Consider the following 17,331-nt stretch of genomic DNA (forward strand, 5'->3'; position numbering starts at 1 on the left):
AAAGCGGGCGCGGGCAAAGAGTTCAGCGGCGGTTGCTCACTTCGCACGTGATTTTATTTCTGTTGCACGCGCATAGTGGACGCGTGAAAAAGCAACACGCGATGTGATACGTCTCCATCGTATCTACTTTTCCAAACTCTTTTGCCCTTGTTTTGCACTCTAATTTGCATGATTTGAATGGAACTAACCTGGACTGACGCTGTTTTCAGCAGAATTGCCTTGGTGTTATTTTTGTGCAAAAATCAAAGTTCTCCAAATGTCCTGAAAATTTACGGGGAACAGTTTTAGAAAATAAGAAAAATATCTGCGCCAAATTCCACCTCAGGGGGTGGGCTAGTGGGCCACAAGCCCTGGCTCCGCCACCACCCCCCTGGTGGCGGTGGGCAGGCTTGTGGGGCCCACACGGCTCTGCCGCCCCCAATCTCTGGTCTATATGATCCCATTCGTCCCAGAAAAAATAAAAAAGAGAAGTTTTCGTCGCGTTTTCGATACGGAGGCGCCACCACCACCTGTTCTTCATCTGGAGGGTAGATCTAGAGTCCGTCTTGGGCTCCGGAGAGGGGAAATCGTCGCTATCGTTATCATCAACCTTCTTCCTTCTCCAATTCCATGAAGCTCTTCGTCGTTCGTGAGTAATCTATTCGTAGGCTCACTAGGCGGTGATGAGTAGGATGAGATCTATCATGTAATTGAGTTAGTTTTGATGGGGATTGATCTCTAGTATCCACTATGTTTTGAGATTGATGTTGCTACTAATTTGCCATGCTTAATGCTTGTCACTAGGGCCCGAGTGCCATGATTTCAGATCTGAAATTATTATGTTGTCACCAATATATGTGTGTTTTAGATCCGATCTTGCAAGTTGTAGTTACGTACTATGTGTTATGATCCGGCAACCCCGGAGTGACAATAACCGAAACCACTCCCGGTGATGACCATAGTTTGAGGTGTTCATGTGTTCACCAAGTGCTAATGCGTTGGTCCGTCTCTTTATTAAAAGGAGAACCTTAATATCCCGTAGTTTTCTTTTGGACCCCGTTGCCACGGGAGGGATGGACAATATATGTCATGCAAGTTCTTTTCCCTAAGCACGTATGACGACACACGGAATGCATGCGTACATCACATTGACGAACGGGAGCTAGCTACATATCTCTCCGTGTTATAGCTGTTGCATGATGAATATCATCCAAACAAATCACCGACCCATTGCCTACGAGTTTGCCCTACTGCTGTTACTACTGTTGCTACTGTTGTTACTTGTCTTGCTCTGCTGCTGCTGTTACTACTGTTGCTGCTGCTGCTGTTACTTGTCTTGCTCTGCTGCTGCTACTACCATTGCTACTGCTGTTACTTGTCTTGCTCTACTGCTACTGTTGCTACTACTGTCGCTTGCTACTGTTGCTACTTGCTACTGCTGTCACTACTACTTTTCCTTGCCGCTGCTACTGCTCGTTACACCGCCGTTACTCGCTACTTTGTTGTTACTACTTTGCTTGCAGATACTAATCTTTCAGGTGTGGTTGAATCTGACAAATTCAGCTGCTAATACTTGAGAGTATTCTCTCACCTCCCGTCGTGCGAACCAACAAATTTGGGTTGAATACTCTGCCCTCGAAAACTGCTGCGAACCCATGCGTTGGTGGGCCATCAACAACATTCTTGTAGTTCCGTTGCCGGGGAGTGCTAGTAGCATTCTTCTGGTGCCGTTGTAGGGGAAGGTTTGTTGTCATCAGCATTCGTCTAGCCATCGCCAGAGATTGCAATCAGCATTTTTTGGCGCCGTTGCCGGGGAGGTATTGCTATATTCTCTGAGTTACTTAGGATTTATATCTGCTGATCACTATGAAGAATCTGAAGGACCCGAAGACCAAAGTCTTGCCCTCAACTACGAGGGGAGGTAAGGAATTGCCATCTAGCTCTGCACTTGATTCACCTTCAGTTATGAGTAAGTTTGCGACATCACCTCTTGCTAGAAATCTTGATATGTCGCCTGTGCTTGATGATGCTTATGATACTACTGCTAGAGATGCTATGCTTGATACTATGCCTGATACTGCTAGAGATGCTATGCTTGATACTATGCCTGATGATGCTATGCTTGATGCTATGCTTGATACTGCTAGGGATACTCCTTTGCCTGATGTTCCACTAGGAGTGTTCCTTGATGCTCATATTGCTAGACTTACTGCCAATGCTCGTGATGCTTCTGAAACTGCCGATACTATTGAGATAGAAGTTGCTTTTGCTCCTGCTAGATCTAGCTCTCCTAGATATGAATTGCCTGATATACCTGAGGGTTACATTATGGAGGGAGAGATAGCTGAGGATTTTCTTGCGTGTAAGGATGCCTATGACGCTGAGAAATTACTTCTCAAGTGGAAGGAAAAATCTCGGGAAGCTAGGATGAAAAATGACCCGAAGTTTGCCACTTCGCCTATCTTTGTCACCGATAAGGATTATGAATTCTCTGTCGACCCTGAGATAATCTCTCTAGTCGAATCTGATCCTTTTCACGGTTATGAGTCTGAGACGGTCATAGCCCATCTTGCCAAACTATCCGAAATAGCCAACCTTTTCACTAATGAGGAGAAGATCCGCCACTACTATATCCTTAAGCTATTTCCTTTCTCTCTAAAGGATGACGCTAAAGTCTGGTTCACCTCTCTTGCTCCTGGATGTGTGCGTAGTCCCCAGGAGATGGTCTATTACTTCTGTGAGAAATATTTCCCTGCCCATAAGAAGCAAGCTGCCTTGCAGGAAATATACAACTTTGCTCAACTCCAAGAAGAGAGTCTTCCACAAGCTTGGTGGAGGCTCGTCCAGCTACAGAATGCTTTGCCTGATCACCCTCTTAAGAAGAACAAGATACTTGATATCCTCTATAACGGACTTACCGATGCCTCTAGAGACCACCTAGATAGTTGTGCCAGTTGTGTTTTTAGGGAACGAACCGTAGAACAAGCTGAGACTCTACTGAATAACATCTTGATCAACGATAATGCTTGGACTATTCCCGAACCACCTCCTAAGCCAACTCCTAAGAAAAGATGTATTCTATTCCTCAGTCCCGAAGATATGCAAGAAGCCAAGAAATCTATGCAAGAGAAAGGCATTAGATCTGAAGATGTCAAAAATCTACCGCCTATCAAAGAGATCCATGGTCTCGGTAACCCGATACAGGTAGTAGAAGTGAATTCTCTGCGTAGGTTTGATGAGAGTGATATTCCTTTTGATAAACCTGCTAGCATATGATTTGATGAATTTGACAACTTTGTTGCCAAACAACAGAGTTTCAATGATTATGTTAGCAGACATTTGGAACAAAGTTCTCGTATGCTTGGCCATTTAAGTGCTTGTGTAGATAGAAATGTCAATGATGTGAAGCTTCTGAGTAAACATGCCTCTATGATTACTACTCAGGTAGAACAAGTACTTAAAGCTCAGAATGACCTGCTCAATGAATTAAATGAAAACTCTGTTAGAGTCATTACTAGAGGAGGCAAAATGACTCAGGAACCTTTGTATCCTGAAGGTCATCCTTAGAGAATTGATCAAGATTCTCAAGGAATCAATGCTGATACACCCAGTCATCCTAGGGAGAAGAAGAAGGATGATAGAAACCTGCACGCCAGTTCACCAAATACTGTCACACCTGAAGAACCTAATGATATTTCTGCGTCTGATGTAGAAACACAATCAGGTGATGAACATGAACCTGGTGACAATGTGGACAACGATGTTCATAATAATGCTCAACCTAGCAATGATGAGGATGTGGAGATTGAACCTACGGTTAATCCTGATAATCCACAACCTAAGAGATACGACAAAAATGACTTCACTGCTAGGAAGCATGGTAAAGAAAGAGAGACATGGGTTCAGAGACCTATGCCCTTTCCTCCTAAGCCATCCAAGAAAAAGGATGATGAGGATTTTGAGCGCTTCGTTGAGATGATAAGACCCATCTTTCTGCAGGTGCGGTTAACTGATATGCTCAAGATGTCTCCGTATGCCAAGTACATGAAAGATATTGTGACTAATAAACGGAAGATACCAGATCTTGAGATCTCCACCATGCTTGCCAATTATACTTTCAAAGGTGGAACTCCTAAGAAACTTGGTGATCCCGGAGTGCCCACTATACCTTGCTCCATTAAAGGAAACTATGTAAGAACTGCCTTATGTGACCTTGGAGCCGGTGTTAGTGTTATGCCGCTCTCTATTTATTGTAGACTTGAATTGGACAAGCTGACACCCACTGAAATTTCTGTGCAAATGGCCGACAAATCAACTGCTTTCCCTATCGGCATTTGCGAGGATGTGCCTGTTGTGGTTGCTAACACCACTATCTTAACAGACTTTGTTATCATGGATATTCCTGAGGACGATGCCATGGCTGTCATCCTCGGAAGACCCTTTTTAAATACGATAGGGGCTGTTAAAGATTGCACAAAAGGCAATGCCACTTTCCACGTCAACAGTAATGAGCACACACTGCACTTTCCGAAGAAACGATATCCAGTACATTGCATCAATGCTATCGAAAAGACTTCATCGATTCTTATTGGGAGCTTTGAATGCCCTATTCCTCGTGTTAAGATGAAGTATGATTTGCTTGTTGGGGAGATACATATCCCCATTGAGGTGACTTAGTGGCTATTCAAAAATTCTCCGTTCTCTCTTGCGATTCGAGAAGGTTTTGTCATAAGGATTTGATCAACCCCATTGACGGATTTCTTTCGATGACCATGAAACGGATGAATCAAAGAGTCACATACCTCTGTTTTGAGCTTTCCTTTTCTTTTGCTTAGAAGAAAAATGATAGAATTAGTTTAGGTTTTCCTGTTTTCTGTTTTAGCGTCCTGGAGAAAAATACCTCGAAAATAAAAGTTCTCCGATGGTCCTGAAAATTTAGTATTATTTTTTATGGAATGTTTTTAAATTTCTGGGCCTGAGAGCTGGTCAGGGGGCCAGACCAGTGGGCCACAAGCCCTGCCACCGCCACCTACCCCCTGTTGGCGGGGTGCAAGCTTGTGGGGCCCACAGGCACCCCCTCCACTCATTCCAGCTCCCAGCCTCTTCCAACACCTCCAGAAAAAAATGTTTCGCAGCTCAAACCCGTGTTCTTGCTCGTTTGGCTGTGATTTTCGATCTCCTTGCTCAAAGCACCATTCTCCGAACCGTTTTGGGGAAATTACTCCTTGGTAAGTGACTCCTCCATTGGTCCAATTAGTTTTTGCTCTAGTGCTTTATCCTTCGCGTATTCTTGCTACCTTGGTGACCCTGTTCTTGAGCTTGAAAGGTTGATTTTAGCTGGTCCCAAGTAGTTTTAGTGCGTGATATGGTCTCTATGCACTAGTAGGAGTAGTTGCTACAAGTTGGGTTAATCTTCATTCACTTTTCTTTCGAAGTCCCTAAAAATTTCAGAATTTTTCAGAGCTAGAAAAGGGAAAAGATGAGGGGGTTCTTGGGAGGCTCTTCAAGCCGTAACCACAAGGAGGATGAGAAGAATCACCCCAAGTATGTAGTCCCTCGAGTCACAGAAGTTCGACCGTGCGAGTGGCCAAGTGATGAATTTTTGCACGCCGCCGGACTTTATGAAGACTTTTATTACTTGGTGGAGAGCGCAGGTCTTACTGCGTTCGTTGAAGATAAGTGCCCACAATACCTCCTCCTCACCAATATTTTCGTTCAAAGCTTCAACTTTTATCCGAGGAAGAATCCTCCCATGGTTGAGTTCATGATTTACGATGTCCCCCAGTGCATGACGCTGCAGGACTTTTGCAATGTATGCAAATTACCTTATGTTGGGGATATCCGTGACCCTCGTCCACGGGACTTGGAGGATTTCATTGGTTCTATTGCTGTTGGAGAGGAGAGAGGAGTGTCTCGCGCTAGAATTGCTAGCATACATTTTCCTGTGCTTCGGTACATCTCACTATTTGTGGGAAAATGTTTGATTGGCCGTGGGGAGGCTGGATCACTTAGTTCTCCAGACCTTGCTGTTTTGCGCGAAGACCTTTATAATGATAAGACTTATAGCTTGGGCGCTATAGTAGCTCAACGGTTGAACCTGAACCATTCTAAAGGAGTCGTCTATGGAGGTATCTACACTACCCGTCTTGCCAGACACTTTGAGATACCCATTAGACTAGGAGAGGAAGGAGAGATGCTTCTCCCTGATAGATATCTGGATTATGACAGCATGGTTCGCCATGATTTTCTGGATAGAGATGCTAGTAGACGGATGATTTATAACCTGGTTTTAGTCAGGGTACTCGAGAGACTATTACTTTGCCTGCTCCTTCTTTGTTCGATCTTCATGCAGGCAGGTACACTATTATGCCCGCGGACATCTACGCATATTGGGGCTTGGCCCAACCACAGGCGCCCGTGCCCGAGCAGCCAGTCGAGTACCAGACGCCAGTTTATCAATGGGAGCCAGAGGAGCTCACACAGCAGTGGCATCCATAGTCTGCTCCGGAGTATCCTGGAGCTGGTTATTTCCCACCTTGGGAGTAGACCAAGCTAGGCCAAAATCCTAAGCTTGGGGGAGTACGTGTTCTCACCGACCCTACATTCATGCTTATGCTTTCACTTTGTTAGCCGGTGTTCACACTTTTGCCATTGTATTATCCATGCTAGTTTATTTTTGTTTTCTTGTTTTCTTGTTTTGTGTCCTTTTGAGAAAACCCAAAAAGATTTTTCTTTCTTCGTTTGCTTGTTGGGAGCTTTCCCGTGTAAATAGTTTTCTTTTTCTTTGTGTCAAGGTAGAAGATATTGGTTACAATGTTCAGTGGTTCTTACATTCTTACCTGTTTAGCTTTCAAAGAGCCATATTACTTTGTCTTCTCCTTTGTGTTTGCCTGCAGATTAAGCTTAGTCCAATGCGCTTATTATTGTTCACATCGTTCGATCGTGCAAATGAAAGGCAACAATGATGATATATGATGAAGTGACTGAGACTGAAAAGCTGGTATGAACTCTATCTATTTTGTTTTTGTAAATATGACTAGCTTGTCAACCCAGATTTAGCTTTGTTGTGAGAGAACCATGTTTGCAATGAGAACTTAGAGATCATAGTTTCTGATGCCATGCTTATTTAGCTGAGAGCTTATAATGGTTTGTCTTGAATGCCAACATAGATTTTGAGATGACTATGATGTAGTATGATAGGATGGTATTCTCCTTTGAATGTTTCAAGTGGCTTGACTTGGCGCATGTTCATGCATGTAGTTGAAACAAAATCAACATAGCCTCTATGATGTTCATGTTCATAGTGATTTATATCCTGTTCATGCTTGCATTTAATGTTAGTCAAACTCATTGCATCTTGATGACTGTTGTCGCTCTCTAGTTGGTCGCTTCCCAGTCTTTTGCTAGCCATCACTTGTACTAAGCGGGAATACTGCTTGTGCATCCACTTCCATAAACCCAAAAGTTTTTCCATGAGAGTCCACCATACCTACCTATTTGTGGTATCTACCTGCCATTCCAAGTAAATTTGCATGTGCCATTCTCTAAACCTTCAAGAAATAATCTGTTTTGCATGCCCGAACCGCTCATGTGGTGACAGAGGGCTATTGGTATCTTCCATTCTAGGAGTGTTATCCTCGACATGTGTTTACCCACAGTCATTCACGAGAAAGGGGCCGGTAATTGGAATGCCCAGTTCCACGCTTAAATCGAAAACATAACTGTAAAACAAGACTCCCCCGGATTGATGTTAGTATGGACGGTACCCGAGGATTCGGCTAGCCGTGGAGTGTGATTGATTGGTGGTGGGGGAGTTAAAACTTTACTTTTCTGTTTGGGAACCGCCTATAGCATGAGTAGCATGGAAGATCTTGAGAACTCTTGGTCATTGCGTTGACAATGAAAGCATGCCACCCAAAATTATTATCTCTGTTTTCAAAGCTTGAGCTCTGGCACGTGTGCAAATCAATGCTTCCCTCTGCGAAGGTCCTGTCTCTTTATTTTCCTGTTGAGTCATCCTCCTCTTATATAAGCACCAATTAGAGAGCACCTCTGTCATTTTTATGCTTTGCTTTTGATTGATATTGATTATGACTATGACTGGATCTTCATTGCTATGAATTACAATGTTTAGTCAGCCCTTGATCTTTGAAAGTGCTCTGCATTCATGTTTTGCGGTCTCAGAAAAAGCTAGCGAGATACCACCTATTCATATTGCTTCATGCTCATTTTGATTGAAGTGTTGGTATTTGAAACTCATTATTATTTGCTCGTTAGCTGATTATGCCATTGATATTAGTTTACCGTGAGACCTTTGTGTCATTTTCTTATGTGTTTAACTTGTGATCTTGCTGAAATTCTGGTTATGAGTTAGACATAGTTGCAACAACAAGATCAAACAGAGTTTGTCAAAGTTTTTCTTTCTCTCTCAGTTTGTCAACTGAGTTGCTTGAGGACAATCAAGGTTTTAAACTTGGGGGAGTTGATACGTCTCCATCGTATCTACTTTTCCAAACTCTTTTGCCCTTGTTTTGGACTCTAATTTGCATGATTTGAATGGAACTAACCTGGACTGACGCTGTTTTCAGCAGAATTGCCTTGGTGTTATTTTTGTGCAGAAATCAAAGTTTTCCAAATGTCCTGAAAATTTACGGGGAGCTGTTTTGGAAAATAAGAAAAATATCTGCGCCAAGTTCCACCTCAGGGGGTGGGCCAGTGGGCCACAAGCCCTGGCTCCGCCACTACCCCCCTGGTGGCGGTGGGCAGGCTTCTGGGGCCCACACGGCTCTGCCGCCCCCAATCTCAGGTCTATAAGATCCCTTTCGTCCCAGAAAAAATAAAAAAGAGAAGTTTTCGTCGCGTTTTCGATACGGAGGCGCCGCCACCACCTGTTCTTCATCCGGAGGGCAGATCTGGAGTCCGTCTTGGGCTCCGGAGAGGGGAAATCGTCGCCATCGTCATCATCAACCTTCTTACTTCTCCAATTCCATGAAGCTCTTCGTCGTTCGTGAGTAATCTATTCGTAGGCTCGCTGGGCGGTGATGAGTAGGATGAGATCTATCATGTAATCGAGTTAGTTTTGATGGGGATTGATCCCTAGTATCCACTATGTTCTGAGATTGATGTTGCTACTAGTTTGCCATGCTTAATGCTTGTCACTAGGGCCCGAGTGCCATGATTTCTGATCTGAAATTATTATGTTGTCACCAATATATGTGTGTTTTATATCTGATCTTGCAAGTTGTAGTTACCTACTATGTGTTATGATCCGGCTACCCTGGAGTGACAATAACCGGAACCACTCCCGGTGATGACCATAGTTTGAGGAATTCATGTGTTCACCAAGTGCTAATGCGTTGGTCCGATTCTTTATTAAAAGGAGAACCTTAATACCCCGTAGTTTCCTTTTGGACCCCGCTGCCACGGGACGGATGGACAATAGATGTCATGCAAGTTCTTTTCCCTAAGCACGTATGAGGACACACGAAATGCATGCCTACATCACATTGACGAACGGGTGCTAGCTACATATCTCTCCGTGTTATAGCTGTTGCATGATGAATATCATCCAAAAAAATCACCGACCCATTGCCTACGAGTATGTCCTACTGCTGTTACTTGTCTTGCTTTGCTGCTGCTGTTACTACTGTTGCTGCTACTGTTACTTGTCTTGCTCTGCTGCTGCTACTACTATTGCTACTGCTGTTACTTGTCTTGCTCTGCTGCTACTGTTGCTACTACTGTCGCTTGCTACTGTTGCTACTTGCTACTGCTCTCACTACTGCTTTTCCTTGCTACTGCTACTGCTCGTTACACCGCCGTTACTCGCTACTTTGCTGTTACTACTTTGCTTGCAGATACTAATCTTTCAGGTGTGGTTGAATCTGACAAATTCAGCTGCTAATACTTGAGAGTATTCTCTCACCTCCCGTCGTGCGAACCAACAAATTTGGGTTGAATACTCTACCCTCGATAACTGCTCCGAACCCACGCACTAGTGGGCCATCAACAACATTCTTTTAGTTTCGTTGCCGGGGAGTGCTAGCAGCATTCTTCTGGTGCCGTTGCAGGGGAAGGTTTGTTGTCATCAGCATTCGTCTAGCCATCGCCAAAGATTGCAATCACGATGCCGTTCTATTCGACGCGCGGAGTGGTTTTTTGCACGCACGTGATTTTTGCATGTGTGTTGGAGCTGCCGATTCGGTCGTGCGCGTGCTAAAATTCCTTTTTTCACGCGCACGGCTTATTTAGCGCCTGTGTTCGAGATGCTCTAAGGGCATCTTCAATGGTGACACGTAAAAGGCTGCTTGTCTTTGGACCATGCGGTCAGGATGTGTTGTGTTATTCAACGCGGGTCTATATAGGTACGTCGGGCGGTCCGGATGTACTTTCTTTCTTTCATGAACCGGAGATAAATGTGGTGGGGTCTTCACGCGTCTAGACCGCTGCCAAGCCCACGTTTGACCGTCGTGGTCCACCCAACACCCACCCCCTCTCCGGCGCTTTCTTTCTGATGCACGCGCCGCTTACCGCACCGCATTTATGTTGTCCCAAAGCACAAAGTGGCCGACATTGATGTCGCGATGTGATGTGACCGGAGGGAGGGCGGGGCTAACCAACATAACCTCTCGCGAGCCACCACTTCAATGCGGACAAAACTTGTTAAGGAACCAACTCTGGCCATTGCGCTGCATTGAAGTGGCTGACTGGTCCTTCACATGGCATGCTGTGGCTATTTAAGCCGCACTTCGGCACAGTCCACATCGCAATCTATTCGCTCTTCCTTTATATTCTTCCCTTCACAACTCCGGTGATGGGCAAGTCGTGGGAGTGAGCGCCGGCAGGCGACGATTTTAGGACGGGCTCCGACGCATCATGTGGACGTCACCTTCAAACTCTAGGGCCATCATCCTCAACGGCGGGCGGCTCCGCAATGAAGGCGGAGATTGTAATATACTTCGGTGACGAGGAGGACCAGCCGTCGTGGTAGCAGCAATTCGCACAGACGATGGCGGACCAAGTGTACGCCTCCAGCGACGTGGCGTACAAGGAGCAGATGGAGTTGATCCTCCGTCGTTCCGTGCTCCACCTAAACTGCCCGGTTCCGCAATTGGGGACGCTCCTTCCTGTGAATCAGGAGCCGATATCCCGTTCACGATCTCTTTCGTGCAACCACGGCGTACAGATTGGATGCCGCATGAAGGAAGAGCGACTCTCACCACTGCCCCAGGACGTGAAGGATAAGCGCACCTCTCCGCTGCCCCGGTGCGAGAATTATGAGCGCCTCTCTCCACCGGCCGGTCACGTCAAGGATGACCGTCGATCGCTACGGCCCCTGCCCAATGCAATTGCGACAAAGGCGCGCGTTTCCATTCTCCACTATCTCGGCGACGGCTGGGGCAGTGACAGTTGTTCATCGTCCTGGAGTTCCATGTTAGTGCATGCTTACTCCAACATGGAGTAGCGCTGGGAGGACAAGCGCAACACGGTGTGCTGATCCAAGTTCGCAGATCCGACATTCTGGTGCCGCACATCGCAACAGACCCGAACCTAGCGTACACGTGGGCCCTAGACTGCTCCATGACGATGTCAGAGACGACAAAGCAATATCTCAGCCACCTCAACGGGGAGATGGCCAAGTACGTCGGGGAGTGGTCTCTCAGCAAAATCACCACGGCCAATGCCTCCTCCTCCAAGGTCTGATGCCCTCTCCCCCGCCCACATTGTCGATGGTCGTGGTCACACTGTCCACGATGCAGGAGAAAGGAAATAGGATCATTCGCAGGCTTCACGCGGCTGCTGGGAAGCCCTGTTGCGACCCCATCACCTTCCATCACCCGAAGTCAGATGACGACGACTTTGACATCGGATCTAGAGGTGACCAGAGAGGAGGAGCTCTCAGCTAGCCTAGCACGTCCTAGAAGGTTACCATCAAGTACACGGTAGTTTAAATTTTTAGTTTTAAGGTTTTTAGTTGACCGGATAAAATATTGTGTGATTTTATGTTAAAATATCCTAGTTTGAATGAACTTTGTCCGGTTTATATGAAATCCGCGCATGTTTGCATGAATTATGTCCGGTTTGTTCAAAAAGTTGTTGAAATGTATGTGGATAGTATTGGACGGTGGCCTCCCATATCCTTGTACCCGAATTGGTTAAGCCTGTTTGCGAATGGATGCGGTAGAAAATTTACAGGTCACTATTGGAGATTCCCTAATGCCTATGTCGATGTGGGGCGCAATGAGACAATAATCAGAACATGAAATATACAAACCTTAAATGATTTGTCGCAAGGGAAAAAGGAATGGGGTATCTTGCCATGCAAAGAAAGATGGCCAAGTCACTGATGACCCAAAAGTATAGGGATCAATCTTAGTCCTTTCGATAAGTAAGAGTCTTGAACCCAACGAGGAGGAGACAAGTGGGTTTCAGCAAGGTGATTCATCCATGCATAGAGAGTGGGAGTAACACATAGTTTGATAGTAGTGCAATTCATAACAAGTGACAAGTAACAATTGTAACTAAGGTGCAGCAAGGCGGCTAATCCTTTTTATAGCAAAGGACAAGCCTACAAGTTCTCTTATATGAAGTAAAGCTGTCTCAAGGACACATGTGAATTGTTGTCTAGTTACGTTCATTATGTTTAGTTGATTCACGTTTTGTACTTTGATAATTTGATATGTGGATGGACCGGTGCTAGGGTGTTGTTCTTACTTGACCAAACAACCCTTTTATGATTACCCCCTCACTCAAGAATCCGCAACTATGGAACAAGAATTAAGATAAATCTAACCATATAATGAAACATATGGATCCAAATCAGCCCTTTACGAAATAACACAAAAAATAGGGTTTAAGCTTCTTTCACTCTGGCAATCGATCATCTACTTATTAATCTCCAATGCTTTCCCTTAGGCCCAAATATTGTGAAGTGCGATGTAGTCGATGTTCACATGACAACACTTAAGGAAGAGCAACATACACATCATCAAAATATCGAATGAATACCAACGTCACATGATTACTTATAACAAGACTTATCCTATGTCATCAAGAACGAAAGTAACTACTCACAAATCATCATCATGTTCAAGATCAGAGGTATAATGAATATGCTTAAAGATCTTAACATATAATCTTTCACCAGGTAAACCAACTCGCATCAACTACAAGGTGTAATCAACACTACTACCAACCCACAGGTACCAATCTGAGGGTTTTTTAGACAAAGATAGGATATAAGAGATGAACTCGGGTTTGAGATGAGATGTTAGTAGTGAATATGCTAGTTAAGATTGGTCCTCCCACGATGGAGGAAACATTGGTGATTATGATGGATTTGATTTCTGTAGGATCGAAAGTATGTCTAGAGGGGGGTGATTAGACTACCTGACCAAATTAAAACTTAATATTTTACCAATTTTATTGGTTGGCAAGTTTTAGCAATTTTAGCAAGTCTAGCACACCCTACACGTGCAAATCTATGAGTTTTGCAACTGAAAGTAACAACATTGCAGGTCCAAGTAAATGAGGATTAGGAAGATCAAACGCAATGAAGACACATATTTTTGTCGTGGTCCCGATAGGTGGTGCTATCGTACGTCCATGTTGATGGAGACATCAATCCACAAAGGGTAACGGTTGCACGAGTCCACGGAGGGCTCCACCCACAAAGGGTCCACGAAGAAGCAACCTTTTCCATTCTAACATGGCTTACGTCCATGAAGGACTAGCCTCACTCGGGGTAGATCTACACGAACTATGCGATCTCCTTGCCCTTACAAACTTCTTGGTTCAAATCCACACGATTTGGATGCTCCCAAGCGGCACCTAACCAATCTACAAGGCACCACTCTCCAAAAGGTAATAGATGGTGTAGTGCTGATGAACTCCTTGCTCTTGTGATTCAAAAGATAGTCTCCTCAACACTCAATCACTCTCTCATAGAATTTGGCTTGGTAGAAGAGGATGATTTGGTGGAGAGCAACTCGGTGAGGCTAGAAATCAAGATTCACATGGCAGGACTGGATATCTTGATCTCAACATATGAGTAGGTGGGTCTGTCTCAGAAAATGAATGGTGGAAGTGTGTAGATACGTTTTGAGTGCTCTTTGTACGAATGAGAGTGTGGTGGAGGGATGTATGTAACCATCTCCAAAAATCCAAACGTCCCAACATTATTTCCCAAGTCAGTGACATCGAAGTTAAAAACTCGATGCAACTGACTAGTGCAAATTGTCCCAACTTTTGGCTTTGTAGTCAGACCGAATGAAACATCTCGGTGAGGCCGATTCGGCTTAACCTAGGCAGGTCCAGTCCTTCGGAAGTTCCAAAAATGAAATTTCAGAAATTCTAAAACTCAAAATCTAGACTCTAGCAAGTTTATCACTACTTTTTAGTTTCAACAAACTCAGTCTTGGTTCTATCAAGGTGCTAGGGTTTGGCATATGCTCTATCTAGGGCTAACTAAGTGAGACCAAAGTGGAAATCTTGGTTTCACCGATTTGGGTAGTTTAGGATTTTGGATAGAATCTTTTGTGAGAATCTGGTTGAGGCTTTTGGTGGCATATTTCTAAGCACTTGAGCAATGAGATCATCATTAGTACCTCATCCTCATTTGATAGTATTGGTTTCCAATGGACTCAATTGTGATCGCTCACATAAAACAAAATGTGGAGTCTTGAAGATTTTGCCAATAAGATCAGTTCTGTGCATCTTAGAGGATCCTTCTCACAATTCCTAGCCACTCCATTATTCAAATTTCCTCAAATATACTTGATAATTTTACTAGTTCAGTGAACTATATGTTGTTGTTAATTCCCAAAATCACCTACGGAGAAGTTGTGCTTTCAATTTCCCCCTCCCGGGGGGACGTTTCCCTAGAAGAATTGCTTTGCTGGAGGGCAAAATTGCTCTTGTCCATGTTCCGCCTCGAGACAGAGACGCATCATGCCAAAAGTAATCTTATATATTTTCGAGGGTAAATGACACCTTATAGGATAAGATGGGCTTAGGAGGGCTGTCACGGGGCGCACAAGCTTGGTGGGCGCTGCTAGGGGGTAGGGCGCGCCCACCAGGCTTGTGGCCACTTGGTGGGCCCCCTCTTGTGATTCTTTCGCCAATAATTTGCATATCTTCCAAAATAATTCTCCATAAATTTTTACGTAATTTGTAGTTCGAGAAAATATCCAACTCTTATGTAGCCCTTTCCAATCCAGAATTCTAGTTGCCAATAATTTTCGTTTTTCTATAAATCTTGGAACATAAGAGAGGAAAGTTATTACAATTGCATCATAAGGTGAAATAATGACTGAAAACTTAATAATATCAATAGGAAAATATGATGCAAAATGGACATATCAACTCCCCAAGCTTAGGCCTAGCTTGCCCTCAAATGAAAGCCTAACTCGATTATCATGACCACATGCTTAGAGAGAAAGAGGTGTCTGTAAAAAAATAAAATGCGTATATGCGGGCATCATGATCATTATCATAGCAATAATATGTCATCATAAAACTTCTCATCAAGAAGTGGCAATCTATTCACAAGCTAAAGTATGAACCACAAACCTTATTGAAAACTAACAAACTATGTTCTTAGTCATTCAAACGATTGCAATCCATCATATTTTTAGAAATATTCTATGTTAGAGATTTTTTTAGCAAGTTCACATACTCTGATATCATTTACTCCCTCCGTCCCATAATGTAAGATGTTTTTTGATACTACACTAGTGTCACCATATTACATTATGGGACGGACGGAGTACTCTTCTATGATTGCTAACACTCATGACATATTTGTGAAACAAAAAGGATCAATCACACACATAGGAAGATAGGGATTTATAGTTTTCACCACCCTTCTACTTATCTCGAGGATAATGTAAACAATAATAAATCATGATCACATACATCCAACTGGATATATATGCATTGATATTTCCCCACGACATGATTCTTGCCAAGTAAAGAACAAATAAGAATGGAATAGGGCTGAACACTAATTACTCTTGCATAAAGTAAATACATGAAAGTAAAATATAGGCCCTTCACAGAGGTAAGCATAGGTTGTCATGTGCTTTTTATTTGGATGTGCAAACTCTTAATGGAAAGGAATGTAACTTTACATTGCTCGTTATGACAGCAACCTTTATTATGCAGTCTGTTGCTTTTATTTCTTTGCCATCGCAAGTTCATACAAAGCTTATTTTACCTTACAATAAAAGAGCATACATGTTTAGGAGCAATTTTTTTTGTTTTTAAACCGATAACAACTTACTTGAATGATCTTATTTAATACATAGGTAGATATGGTGGACTCTTATGACAAGAATCTGGGTTCAAGGGTTTTTGGATGGAGAAGTCGTATCTCTACTTGGTGTGAAGTTTTGGATAGCAAAGGTTATGGGCAAGAACCACATGTTAGAGGATCCATAATAATATAACTTTGATGTGAATATAAGCAAACATAACTCATCATGTTGTCCTACTTGTCCAACATCAACTAGTTGATCATGCACAATCATAAAAGATGTCCAAGATAATATATTTATATGTGAGACCTCCCTTCCGTTGTTACTTTTTCATGAATTGCATCAATGACTAATACTATATTCATCAACTTCCAACAAGTCTTATCTATTATACTCTTTTTATATGAAGTCATCACTCCGCATTGGATTAGCATATGATCTTTTATTTATTATTTTCATTGCTAGGATTAATGCATAGGGGTGAAGCAAACAAACTCAAACTACTCTTTATTATATAACTCTCAAAATCGATTAAAACGATAGATAGATAATGAAGCAAACACACAAAACTAATCATACTAGAAATTTATTCTTCTAGATCATAGGATAACTAAGGATTGAACTGAAATAGGTAATGATGATCAAAGTGTTGGTGATACGATATCGGTGCCCCTCCCCCAAACTTGGAACAAGCCAACGGTGGGGCACATACCGATGTACTCAAGTTTCCTTCTTTGGTGATGATGGTGATGAAGTAGAAAATCCTTCAGGGTTTGCATCTCTTGAAGTAATTGCTAAATCATTGTGGTGTTTCTTTGCAATTCCACCATAAGATGTTTGTTCTTTGGCCACCAAGAGTTCTTTCCTCCATCACTTTTAGTTGGACGAGAGATGTCCCAATTGGATAGTATGTGCATGCGGGAGGTATTCTCGAGACCATATTTATGAATTAAATTATGAAAGTTATTTCCATGTAACCTGCCGAAGGGTGTCCTTGGATTGGATTCATCTTGCAGCCCTTGAACTGATTGGCTTCTACTTCCCATGGGTGGACAAGGATTCGGAGAGGTAGATATACCAGCAAGCATGCCTCGCT

This window comes from Hordeum vulgare, chromosome 2H (assembly GCF_904849725.1).
Source record: "Hordeum vulgare subsp. vulgare chromosome 2H, MorexV3_pseudomolecules_assembly, whole genome shotgun sequence".
Lineage (NCBI taxonomy): Eukaryota > Viridiplantae > Streptophyta > Magnoliopsida > Poales > Poaceae > Hordeum > Hordeum vulgare.